Source organism: Xenopus laevis, chromosome 7S (assembly GCF_017654675.1).
Source record: "Xenopus laevis strain J_2021 chromosome 7S, Xenopus_laevis_v10.1, whole genome shotgun sequence".
NCBI classification, from domain to species: Eukaryota; Metazoa; Chordata; class Amphibia; order Anura; family Pipidae; genus Xenopus; species Xenopus laevis.
In genome coordinates, this window is record NC_054384.1 from 55,621,553 (window position 1) to 55,634,937 (window position 13,385).

Below are 13,385 nucleotides of genomic sequence, written 5' to 3' on the forward strand. Positions count from 1 at the left end.
CCTAGGTGTCTTTTCAGCTGGAAAATTATTTATGTAGCAGTATTTGTTAATAGTCTAATATCCACATTAAGCTTGAAATAATAACATGAGACCACTAAGTTACTAAATTAAGTCTCACTATTTGCTTGTAATTTGCATGTAAATGCAATAAGCAGCCCCAAGGAGAATTCTTGTTCCTAAACAGCCTTGTTTGCTGGTATTTTAGATCACAAAGACTATGTTTCATTGTCGCTGTGATCAAGTTAAGGTTTTCAGAACACATCAAAAATCTGTTTCAGTTCCAGCTTGTTGGGATCCACTTGCCAATATTTAGTAATACTTTATTTGGCCTGTGGTAATTTAGCTAAATAGGTTGTGGACCATTTTATGCTTTTGACAATACACTACTGAATTTGAACCCATGAACTGTGCAATAACAAACTAGTTTAGCTAAAAATAAATGTGGCAGCTTTAGCTGAGTGTTAGTGAGATACTGTATTCCTGGCGGGTTAAGTTGTTTAAAGGCCAGCAGTAACCAAAAATGTACTTATTTACTTGACTTAACATTTTTAACATTATTTACCTTTTTCTGTACATGTACACATTTTCTACAAGGAGGAGGTGTTTGCTTTTTTTAATTTCCAACAATTTTTATTGACAAAAGGATAAACATTACAATCCTGTACAATGAGCGAAAGCAGCTCAGTAGGTACACAATGCAAATCACAATAAGTAGCACATGAGTCTGCAGCTGATGTAAATTTATGCAGATGTCATAAAAGTTACACTGTTATCCAAAGTCATTCACAAGAACCAAAAACAAAAACATAAAAAAAAAGAGAGAAAGAGAAAAAGAAGAAAAAAAAAAAAAAAAACTGACCCCATTGACTAAATGGAACAAACGTCCATCGAATTCTCTCACCAGTAGAGCATGAAACAACAAGTAACAGAACAGGCATCAAGATAGAGCTGGTTCGTCAGCCCGATATGCTAAACAGAAGTCAAAAAATCCTCTGAAAAGGAACTATTGTTCCAAGGAGACCACTTATCATAATATAAATGTAAAGATTGCTTATTTTTTGCAACATAATATTCCAATTTACAGGATTCATTCATTTCCCCAATAAACTCTTTAATATCCGGCGAGCATGGTGATTTCCAATTTCTTGCAATAATTAGGCGGGCCGTTGCCAGTATGTGAGTCATCAAACGTTTAGCCTTCCATGGGACATTGTCCAATCCGAGGTTCAAAAGTGCCAACTGCGGTGAAAGGGTTATTGGTACATTCACAATCAGTGTAAAAATATCAAATACATATTGCCAAAACTGTAAAATTTTTGGGCAATTCCACCATATATGTAGGAATGAACCCACACATCCACATTTTCTCCAGCATACATTAGTTGCAGTATTAGGATAGATAGCGAACAACCTGGTCGGAACCAAATGCCACCTGTACATTAGTTTAATACTAGTTTCCAGCAATCGAACTGACTGCGTGGTCGAGGTTAACAAAAGAAAAGCGGTATTCCAATCACTATAGTCAATTGGGGATTTCAGATCTATTTCCCATTTTGATTGATATAGGTCTGGAGTCTGAGAATTTGCCTCCATCAAAGTTAAATAGTATTGTGAAATCCGAGCTTGTTTGACAAGCATTTGAGTTAATTTAAATTGCGTCGAAGACAATTGCTTAATCTTATCAATCGAATGGGATCTCAAGTAACTATTAATTTGCAAATAGACAAAAAATGTCGTTATGGGAAAACCAAACCGCAATTGCAATTGGCCAAAAGATTGAAAAACCGTTTGATGAAAAAGATCTTCAAACTTTGTTAACCCCGACCTGATCCAAGGCAATAAATCAATCTGTGGAATAACATGTCGAAATGCATCAATAGGATAGAATGGATGTAATCCTACTGTTAAGTTATCTGAATATTGGATTACGTCCCATACTTTAAAAGTGGTACTTGTTGTTGGGAAGAGTTTCACAGTCTTCGGACGGAGTCTAGGATGCGTCCATATCAAATATGAAGTTTGTCCAAATGGATATTTGGAAATAGCTATCTCCTGTTGGACCCATTGGGGTTGGTTATCAAAATCCAAAAACCTCTGGAGATAGTTTAAATGCGTTGCTTGATAATATGCTTTGATTTGTGGGAAACCTAGGCCCCCTCTTGTTTTATGTTTCATTAAAACCTTAACAGATGTCCTAGGCCTAGAGTTTTTCCAAACAAATTTTACGAATAAGGCCTGTATGGCCTGAAAAAATTTACTGGGGAGCCTAATGGGAATGGTCCGAAATAGGTAAAGAAGCTTTGGAAATACATGAGCCTTAATAGCAGCAATTCTACCTAGCCAAGAGATGTCTTTATACATCCAATCCTCTAAAAGTTTGCGAAAATTACTAATTAGGGGGGCGAAATTCTGTTTATACAATTCTTTAACAGACATAGCTAACTTAATACCGAGATATTTTATCGACGTTCGTTGCCAATCAAACATATACTGCGATTTTAGCTGTAAAAGATTCACAGTGTCAATCCAGATGGGAAGAGCCTCTGTTTTAGAAGTATTAATTTTATAGTATGAAACCCGAGAGAACTGAGAAAGCACCTCAAAAAGGATTGGGATCGATTTGTCAGGATTCGATAGGGAAACTATAACATCATCTGCGAATAGCGAGATCTTGTATTCTTGCTGTCCTATTTTATAACCTGTTATTAAGGGCGTAGATCGAATCATTTCCGCCAAGGGCTCCATTAACAGAGCAAAAATCAGCGGAGACAAAGGGCATCCTTGTCTAGTTCCGTTTGTCAATCGAAAATACGAAGAGTAATACCCATTAGCACATATTCTAGCAGACGGATTGTTGTAAAGTGCTAATATACTATCTAATGAGAGACCAGAGAAACCAAATTTCACTAAGACTGCTTTTAAAAAGGGCCAGGCTATCCGATCAAAAGCTTTCTCCGCATCCAGTGAAAGCAAGAGACATGGAGATTTGTATAAATTGGCATGAAGTGCTACATTAATTAGTTTTCTAGTATTGTCTGGGGCTTCCCTACTTGCCACAAAGCCTACTTGATCATTATGAATCAGAGTTTTAATAATAGGATTAAGCCTAAGTGCCAGAATCTTTGCATAAATTTTTATATCTGAGTTAAGTAACGAAATTGGTCGATAGTTTGCTACCAAATTAGGGTCCTTACCAGATTTCGGAATAGTAGTTATGGTGGCCTGAAAAAGTTCCTCCCTCTGAGTAGTTTGGGATGCCAAATTATTAAAAAGGGACAATAGCAGGGGGCTAATACTCTGGGCCATTGATTTATAGAAGTTGTTGGAAAACCCATCCGGTCCAGGTGCTTTATTCAGTTTAAGCGTTTTAATAGTTGCCAAAATCTCCTCATTTGTTATTGGCCGGTTTAAAGAAGCAAGTTGGTCCCCTGATAGTGTAGGCAGGTTTAAAGAGGCTAAAAATGTGTCTCTCTCCAGTGGGGTAGGTTGTTGCACGTCTTTGTTTTTATCAAGGTTATATAATTTTGAGTAAAAAATCCCAAATTCAGTTGCTATTTGGTGAGGATTAGTAAGAATTTTCCCGTAGGAATATCCTAGCTTTAGCTTTAGCTTCTTTCAATTTGTGCGATAATAACTTCCCAGCTTTATTACCCTGAGCATAATATCTTTGTTTGAGCATGAGATTCTGGAAAGTAACCCTTTCTAATTGAATCAAGTGAATTTGCTTTTTTAGAGCTGATACCTTTTGGGAGCCTGCCTCGGTTGGAGCTTTCTTCAAATTATCCATTTCCTGAATTAATTGCAGGTTCAAATCTAACAAGGTTTTAGTTCTCTTTTTGTTTAATCTAGAGGTCAGAGCAATAATATGCCCTCTCAAAAATGCTTTGTACGTACACCAAACCGTATCAGGCTTGACATCTGGGGTAACATTAAATTCTCTAAATTCAGACGTAAGATTAATAAGATGATCAAGATGCTCACCATGCGCGAGAACCGAGTTATTTAGCTTCCAAGCAGGAATCGGAACCGAGCAAGAGTTCATCCTAATCATCATACCAACCGAGGCATGGTCCGACCAGGGAACTACCCCAATATATGTTTTCTTAATCAATTGCAACAGAGATTTGTCTGTCAAAATATAGTCAATACGTGAATGTGATAAATGAGCTGTTGAAAAATAAGTATAGTCACGTTCAGTTGGGTGCCATGCTCTCCATGTATCATACAGATCATATCGTTTCAAAGAATGTTGAAAGGTCCTGGCTAAATTAATAGAAGTTCGCATAGAAGGTCCCTGTAGAACCGGCAATTTATCTAAGTAAGGGTCTATGACCATATTGAAGTCACCCACTAAAATGTAATTTTGTTTGTTGCCTTCACCCACCTGCGCACGAGACAGCAACTTGTTAAGAAATTTAGTTTGATGTGTATTGGGAGCATAAAGATTAATCATAGTGTAATTTTTACAAGCAATCTCACATCTAAGAATTATGTATCTCCCATGAGTATCCGCAATATAATGCACATTTTCAATTTGTAAGGAACTTTTAATTAAAATAGCCACACCATTTTTCTTAACCGGGGCATTTGCGTAAAATACCTCCTTGTAGTAAGAATTTTGCAAAGATGGATGAGAGCCCACTTTAAAATGCGTCTCCTGCAAACATAATATATCAATTTTAGAATTTCTGGCCCATTCCAAAACAGTTTTCCTTTTAACTGGGTTGTTAAGACCTTTGACATTCACCGAAAGGACATGTAAATACATAATTATCAAAATTAGTATGCACTAATATAAGCTGCTTGGACATTGCAACAGGTATACAGGAGATATAAAAGAAAATATTGAGATCAGAACATATGTAATCACACTGCTGAGGTATCTGTAGAATGGTGGTCAGCATCAAAAAAAAGAGAAAAAAACAATAATGCAGGAAAAAACATAAGATAAGTAAGGAAAAAAAAACATCAGGAAAAAGACAATAAAAACCACACAAAAATAGATAAAAAGAAAAATCAAAAATACCCATAGGCAGCACTGAGAGCTTGCCAGGGTGATATGAGCAGTAAAAACCGTACTGCAACTGATAGCCGCACTATCCAGCCATTGGGGGGGAAAAAACAAGATCGCCCGACTAGCGACCCCTATATAGAGAAAAAAAACAATAACCAGCTGGAGCGCAAAAACGGACATTTGCCAAAAGTGGAACTGGAATTTGCAGGTGCAAAGAGAAAAGTAAATGCAGTGATAAGCAAACTCTCTTCCCGTCTTCAAGCTGTATCAGAACGCTGGGGTTGCTTTCTTTGCGTGGAGAAACCGTAGACCAATCTAGAGGGCGCTTCTTTGGGATCTTCGAAGTGGTAGTATCCATTAACGTATCTGGCAGCCCCCATTGTGTCATAGCAGACATCGCTGCCTTAGGAGTAGAAAATGTAGATTGCGTTCCATCTCTAAAAACAATTAAACGCACCGGAAAACCCCACTTATAGAGAGTACCCTGTTTCCGCAGAGTCTCTGTAACCGAGGCGAATTCTCTCCTACGAGCTAAAGTATGAGCTGAGAGATCTGCATATACATGCACATTTTTGTATTGCTCTGGGATCTGCGTAGCGTCCTTAAAGGCCTGCAGGAATAAGCCTTTAGTCTTGAAAAAGTGGAACCGAGCAATGGCGTCACGTGGTACATCCATTGGAAGATTTTTAGGTTTAGGGATCCTATGAATCCTATCTACTTCCAGCTCAATAAAATCCAATTGTGGCAAGAGAACCTCCAACATTTTGTGAAAGTATTCATCCAATTCCCCTAGAGAAATCACTTCAGGAATTCCTCGAATTCGGACATTATTACGACGTGATCGATCTTCTAGATCCGCCATTTTGTCCTTCATAGAGATAATTTGAGTATTAAACAATTCCAAACACTCTGTGTATTGGTTTTGAGTATGACGGAGTTCGTCCACTTTATGTTCGAGTCCATCAACCCTACCACCAATGTGCTGTATATCAGAGCGCAAGGCGTCAATACTTTCTTTAAAGTCCGAATGTATTGAGATTTGCAGATCCCCTAATAAAGCTTTAAGAATGCTCACCGTGACCGGTAGAGATTCCGAGTCCGGAGCCGCAACTGAAGGCGAAGTAGCGTCTCTATTAGGGCGTTCTGCGGAGTCAGGCCGAACTGCGTCATCCGTCGGTTTGGGGATCGGAGTCTTCGATTTAGCAAGGAACGAAGTTAAGTCCATCTGCGGGTTCTTCTTACTGTTCTTAGCTGCCATTGAGCTGTATCCAATTCCAATAGGGAAGAGAGAGAGAGTTTGGGCTGTTTGTAGCAGGTTTAAGTCCAATTCCAAACACGGAGCTCCTTAGAACACGTCCGCACGCATCAACGTCCAAGCCACGCCCCCCCCAAGCCACGCCCCCCCTTGTTTGCTTTTTTTTAAAGCACAGACTGAAGTGATTATTATATTTTTAAATGAAAATAATTTCTTATTGTTACTGCCCTAATAGAAGCAATCGTTTTTATGAGAGCAAATGTGTTGTGAATTGGCACAATCCCTAAGTGCCCAAGCACTAATTAACTAACAATTCTGCAAATTGTTCAGCTAATAGGTATAGTTAACAGCAAACCTTCAAGAGTTATACATGTTAACACAGATGATAGGAAGTTACATGGTTTATTTGTTGTTTTAAACCATTTTTGTACATTAAATGCACTCTAAGGGGCCGATTCACTAACTTCGAGTGAAGGATGCGAAGGTAAAAAACTTTGAATTTCGAAGTTTTTTTTGGGCTACTTCGACCATCGAATGGGCTACTTAGACCTTCAACTACGACTACGACTTCGAATCGAAGGATTCGAACTAAAAATCGTTCGACTATTCAACCATTCGATAGTCGAAGTACTGTCTCTTTAAAAAAACTTCGACCCCCTAGTTCGCCATCTAAAAGCTACCGAAGTCAATGTTAGCCTATGGGGAAGGTCCCCATAGGCTTGGCTATCTTTTTTTGATCGAAGGATATTCCTTCGATCGTTGGATTAAAATCCTTCGAATCGTTCGATTCGAAGGATTTTATCGTTCGATCGAAGGAATTATCCTTCGATCGAACTATCTGCGCTAAATCCTTCGACTTCGATATTCGAAGTCGAAGGATTTTAATTCCTAGTTGAATATCGAGGGTTAATTAACCCTCGATATTCGACCCTAAGTGAATCGGCCCCTAAATCATGAGTCCTGAAAATGTTGCACTAGAATTCGCATATTTATCTAGCGAAAACATTCATCACAATAACAGCAAAATCATTAATATTGCAGTACAAATATATCTCCAAAAATGCTTTTTAAAATGAATTCTAATTTTGTCATTTTGCTCACTTCAGAACCGGCAATTAATATATGATAGTGTATTAAAGGAACATTGGTTAATGGACCCGATTTTACACTGTACATCTATATTGTACATATTTTTATACTTGCTTACCCTTTGCAGCATATCTTGCTGTGTTCCCAAGGGAAGGGGCGTGCCTGGTGTAGTTCTTTTTTTTGTGTGTGAAGATGTATGTTTAAATAATACATATATATTATAAAGTCTATATACAGAAATATATAGCAAAAGAGACAAAGTCTATATCTATTTATTAATAGATATATAGTATGGTTTATTTTTTTACCAAACTGCTGGTGTTTACAGGGCCAGATATATAGATTATTGGTTTTGTCAAGAGTTCCTAAACCCACTGCGAGGGTTTTCCTCTGCAAATCTGCAACACTTTCTTGCAGAGACTGGGTAATTGGTGCTATAGATTAATCTTTTTTTTGTAGTCAGAGTAGCTCCTTTCCTGTGGCAATTCTCTAGCCAAATAGGTAGCCATGGTGCTGTGATTTATGGGTCTTTCTAGCAGGGTAGGTGTTTTAGTGCAGTGTTGTTTGTCTCTTTAACAAAGATGGTATTCAGTGATAACATGAAGGTGCTATTGGATATTTTTACTGATCAACATTGGTTGCATACATTTTTTAAGATAATGTCTTGATTGTTATTAGAGTAATGCAAAATTATCAGAGCTTGTAGCTCAGACGTGGCTTAATTAGATATACCATACATGTAAATATCACACTATTGATTGGCTAGCTCTCTGAAAAAACTTGACTATAGCTGACTGTAATACACAAAAGCCATGAATATCCTGTAAATTATATCCTTATAAACGGTGAGTAGTGATGTCATCAGTTATAAACGGTGAGTAGTGATGTAATTTCTGTCACATGACTCACTAAAATTTGTGTATTATAATTAATAAAGTACCCCCAGTTGTAAAATATGAGGATATTATAAGTTACCTCGGAGTTCCATGACCTGTATAAAAACACTCGGCCTTCGGCCTCGTGTTTTTATATGGTCATGAAACTCCTTCCCCTTTAAACACCAGACCAGTAAGTGCTACATGCCGATTGGATGCTACAGGTCAACCAGCATACATTTCTGTTATTGCTTATTTATATTTACTTATTCAAATGAAACCTTTGGGTAAAATATCAACCTTGTATTCAACAGGCCATTTTGGAAACAACCTCCCTTAAAGGCTTTTAACCACAGAACCCCTGTCCCCTCCTCAACTGTCTTATCTATATTTCTAAAGGGTGCCCACAATTCTCCCTACCTAGTCACCAAATGGAGAGCTGGGCTGTGGTGCTGAAGGCTCAGGTGTTAGGCTTAATGACAATACATCTGATGTTCCATTCCATGGTGGTCAGCAACCAGAAACATGCACACCAAAAGCTAGAACAAGGTCAGTTTTTGTTAATGATGCTCGGTAATCAGAGGTGTATAGCCTCTTAAAATGGACAGTGTTTTCACATTCTTTTGAGGGTTTCCAAATCTATGGGTTTTGTTTACCTTTGATAACAAGATTTTAATATACGGTCTTCATAGCTGTGTCATGTTTGTACACAAAGAGCTCTAATTCAAACACTTTGGAATGTAGGAAGTCTTCCACATGCTTATGCCAATTTGTCAATTTATCTTGCTCACAATACAATAGTTTGCACTGTGGGGGTAACGTATCACCCTTTTTTTGCACCAATGCTACATAAATAATATGGAAAGTTAAAAAGCACCAAGCCACTTGAGATGATCAGTTAACTGATGCTTCCTATAGCCATTACACTTTTTCTGTACAGGTTTGCTATCTTCCACCACTCCGAAACATTTAAGCTCTGTTCATTTTGGTTGCTAAAATCTTCCAGAGCCAATAAGAGACAGTGAACTATGGGCAATGATATTGTATTTGTTTAATTCAGCAGTTATTTTGGGGAAGGGATGAAATTCATGGGTGATAATTATTGCTGCCTTGGTAAATGTTAAAAGAAAAATCAGGGTAACCAATGTTAATGTTTCGATATAGGACATATCTCACTTAGGGCTTCATGTTATACCTGAAGAACAGATTTATTTAAGAAGCTTATATACAGTGTCAAGGTTAGACTGAAACATGTGGGTTTTCCTCACACACAAATGGCTTTGGATCTCAGATTTTAATAAAGCTATTACCCTGAAGAAAAACACAAACATTACAAGTATAAGTTGGCGAGACCTTATAAAAATAATTTTCAATAAATATTTGTACAAGTGAATGCATACGTAATAAAAGAGAAAAACTTAAAATAAATATATATATATATATCTGTTTTATATTCATCTTCTTTCTGTCTTTTTATTCCTATAGCACATATAAAGTGAATGTTGTTAGAGTGTGTGAGGATGTCTGAGTTTAGAATGGAACTTCAACTTCAACAAAGATATTGGGGTCATTTATAAAGCCCTACTGCAGTTGCAGATGGGGAAAGATGGCTTCAGTTGTTGCATGAAAATTTAATTTCTTAAAGGTATTAGTCTCTAAAGCTTCTTGCCTCCACTTGGATTGCAAGAGGGGCACCTATAAACTTGGGAACCATGTTAATAATGTGCCAAACATGCTTCTATAATTTTTCTGCAGAGTGCTAAAAATTACAACATTGAAACAGCAAAGATATCCAGTGCAATTGCGTCTAATTAACGTTGCAAGGCACGTACAGTTTTGCATGATCAGGCAAAAGGCCTCAATTATGCTATATAAGACATCATGAATGAAAACATGGCAACTTGCACCCAAAACTGTACTTTGCTTACTGTACTTGCCCCCATATAAGAGCCCTATTATGTTGCGCTCAGGACCAGACTTAAACCATAAAACTTATGATGCATGTCCTTGTGGTCACCCACCACCAATTACATGATTGAGTAGAAAGCTTGGAGCAAAGTGCAAAAATGTCTTCAGAATGTTATGGTTATTTCATAAAAAAAAAAATCAATAGAAATCTTTTTAGCCTCAGTATTAAGGACCAGTAACTATAACTATACTACACATATATGAGTCTAAAGAGGGATGCATGGGAAAGGTTATTAAGATCATGGTATGGCGCTATGTTATTCTCCAACTATGCTCCTAAAGGTAATAGCGGAGTCTCTTCACTGGTGGTTCAAAGCCAACTAACATCAGTCTGGTTAATAATTGTTCTTTATAGGACCTCAACCCTACATATGGGGGAATGTAATAAAAGTCGGTAAAAAAAAAATATTCGGAATGCGACAAGTTTTGCCTCTGTGCGTACAAATATCCATTTATGCAAATTTAATATAGCTTTTGCGAACCTGGAAACTCTTTATCAACCACTTCCGACAGTGGAAGAAGGTTTGCAAAATTTATAGTTTAGGCAGTGCGCAGTGAATTTAATACTGAAAAAGTCATTACGTTTGCTCCAAAAGATTACGACACCTTCAAGCACTTCTTAAAAGTGAGCAATGCAATAACAGTTTATGGAAGAGAATTACATTGCAAAAAACGAAATTTTATTCATATATGTGCAAATTGTTTTGCTCTTTGCGACTTTTATTACATTCCCCCGACATAGATTTCATATAAACTTCCTCTCATAGCACTGGATTGGGGCACTGACTGATTGTGGACTTAACCTTTTTCATAAAGCATTGGTGTCACTTGATCTCCTTATTCTGCCATAACTCAAAGGACTTTCTCCCACTCTCACAGGATCTGATATCACACCATGGTGCTACATTAATCCTTTAATACTCAACTTTTAGGAACAAGACATATGGGTAGATATCGCTCTTCACTAGAGTCACAAAATACTAAAGTGCTGTAACTTATGCAACATACATAAAAGTTTTTAATTATGACTTCATCTTTGAACCTTGGGAAATGTTTTAAATATCTCTATTCATTTATTGTATTTCCATATGAATCTAAATAATCTATCATTATTAACAGTCATTTATTAAACACCAACATATGCTTCATTTCTATACTATTGAAGGGTGTATATATAAGCTACACATTATATACAAATACTGAAACAAGATAGGACCCAACTCATAAGAGCTTACATTTTAAGCACTACCAAGAAACACTCATCTCTAATATCGTTGCAGCTCTTGGGACATAATGCGTTACTTCAGAATGTGCAAATGTTTCCATAAAAATCACATATCTCTAACATCTCTTTCTTTTCTAAGTTTCCAGAATCACTATACTCAAAGGGGAAAGGTTATGGTCAAGATGAGACTTGGGACATGGAAGCTTTAGCAGAAGTGTCTGTAGGAAGCAAATTTTGTGTTATAAATGTTACACAAGGAAATAATCTATGTTAAAAGGAAGTAAAAAAAAACAAAAGCAAATAAAAACAGATACAGTATAATGTTTTCAAGTACTTTTATAACACATTGCATTAACTGCCTTGAAACATCTTCTGTAATTGCTTTGTGCTTATTTTTCCCCTCATTTGTTTTGGTGTCATAAACTATTTAGTTTATGTTTCAAGCATATTTGCATATAATTGCCTTGCTTTATTATTCATAGCTTTCTATGCTTCTCTGAAATGCATTTTTGGCAAGCAATACAAATATATGAAGTCTATTCAGTCTAAGCTGTATTTGTCCATAACACTTATCATATAACGTAAACATGTCAGGAATAGTTATAATCCCATGATGCGGTAAACGTAAAAACATAATTTTCACTAAATTCTAAAGTGGAAAAGAAAAAAGTGAGACACACTCTTGGCAGGCTTGCAGGCCCGCTGTGCCCATTTCTCTCTAATGTTTGCTGAAATTATGTTAACTAGTTCCAAAGATATAAAACACAAGAAAAAAAAACAATGTGAAAAGTTGGATGAATGAAATTGTTTTGTAAATCACGACAGTACGGACTGAACAAAAAAGATTAAAAGAAGTAAATATCACCCAAAAATAAGAGAGAGATTAAAATGAATAGCACAGTATAAAGAACTGTGCATTTTACCAAGATATTTATGGGAAAAAAACTGTCCCTTTTTTCCTCTTGTTTTTACAGAAAGCCTAGGAGTAAAACCCATATGTTTAATTATCTTAGTTTACTTAAATGATGACAAGACAAACAATAATGAAGAAGTAAATAAAAGTGAGCCAGTGCTTACACAGATTCTGCCATTTACATTGCATTTGTCATATCTTGCTGATGTGGTGCTGTTTGCCTTGAGGTATGTTGAAATCTACCTTAGGCTTAACTTGTTGAACTAATCAGCAAAGCAGGCATTTACATTAGTCACACATACTGTATAAAAAGAAATGTATTTCCTGATCCTGCCATAACCCATACGACTCTCTCCCACTTCCACAGTGGTATCACACACAGTGGTGCTACATTAAAGCTCTAATATCCAGAAGAACAGAAGAGTAAGAAAACTGGCTTGTGGGTAAAAACACTGAATTGCAACCAAAATGGCACTCTGCACACTGACCTGCATGGCTAATTGGGGTGTAAACTTTAATGTTTATTTGGCCAGCAATTTTAAGTAATTAACACTTTTTTCATGAAATAATTTTTTATGGTGGTTGACAAATAAGTATTATGTAACTTTCAAATCAACACAATAGACTGGGTTGGTCTAAAAGAACAGAGATCATAACAAACAGACTACAGTGAATACCAGGACTTACCCTTAAAAGGAGCATCTTGGGGCCTAGGAAGTTAAAGGGGCAGTTTACTCTCAAAATGTATCATTTTCAAATAGAACACCAAAATAATGACTTTTCTTGCACTTTATTTTTATTTATTTTTCATTGTTTTCAAAAGTGCATGTTTTCGTGAGACATTGCATAGCATCTGCAGTATGCATCCCTAATCTGAAAGGTGAAATCTGCCAATAATTTTTCCCATTATTAAAATGTAGCTCTGCAGCTCTGGAAATGTAATGAATTGTGTTTATTTTTATTTTGCCCACTGCACCTTAAAATTCTATATTTCCCTTGACCTGCTGTGTATTCATTTTCTCTTTAGGGTTTTGCGATACATAGAT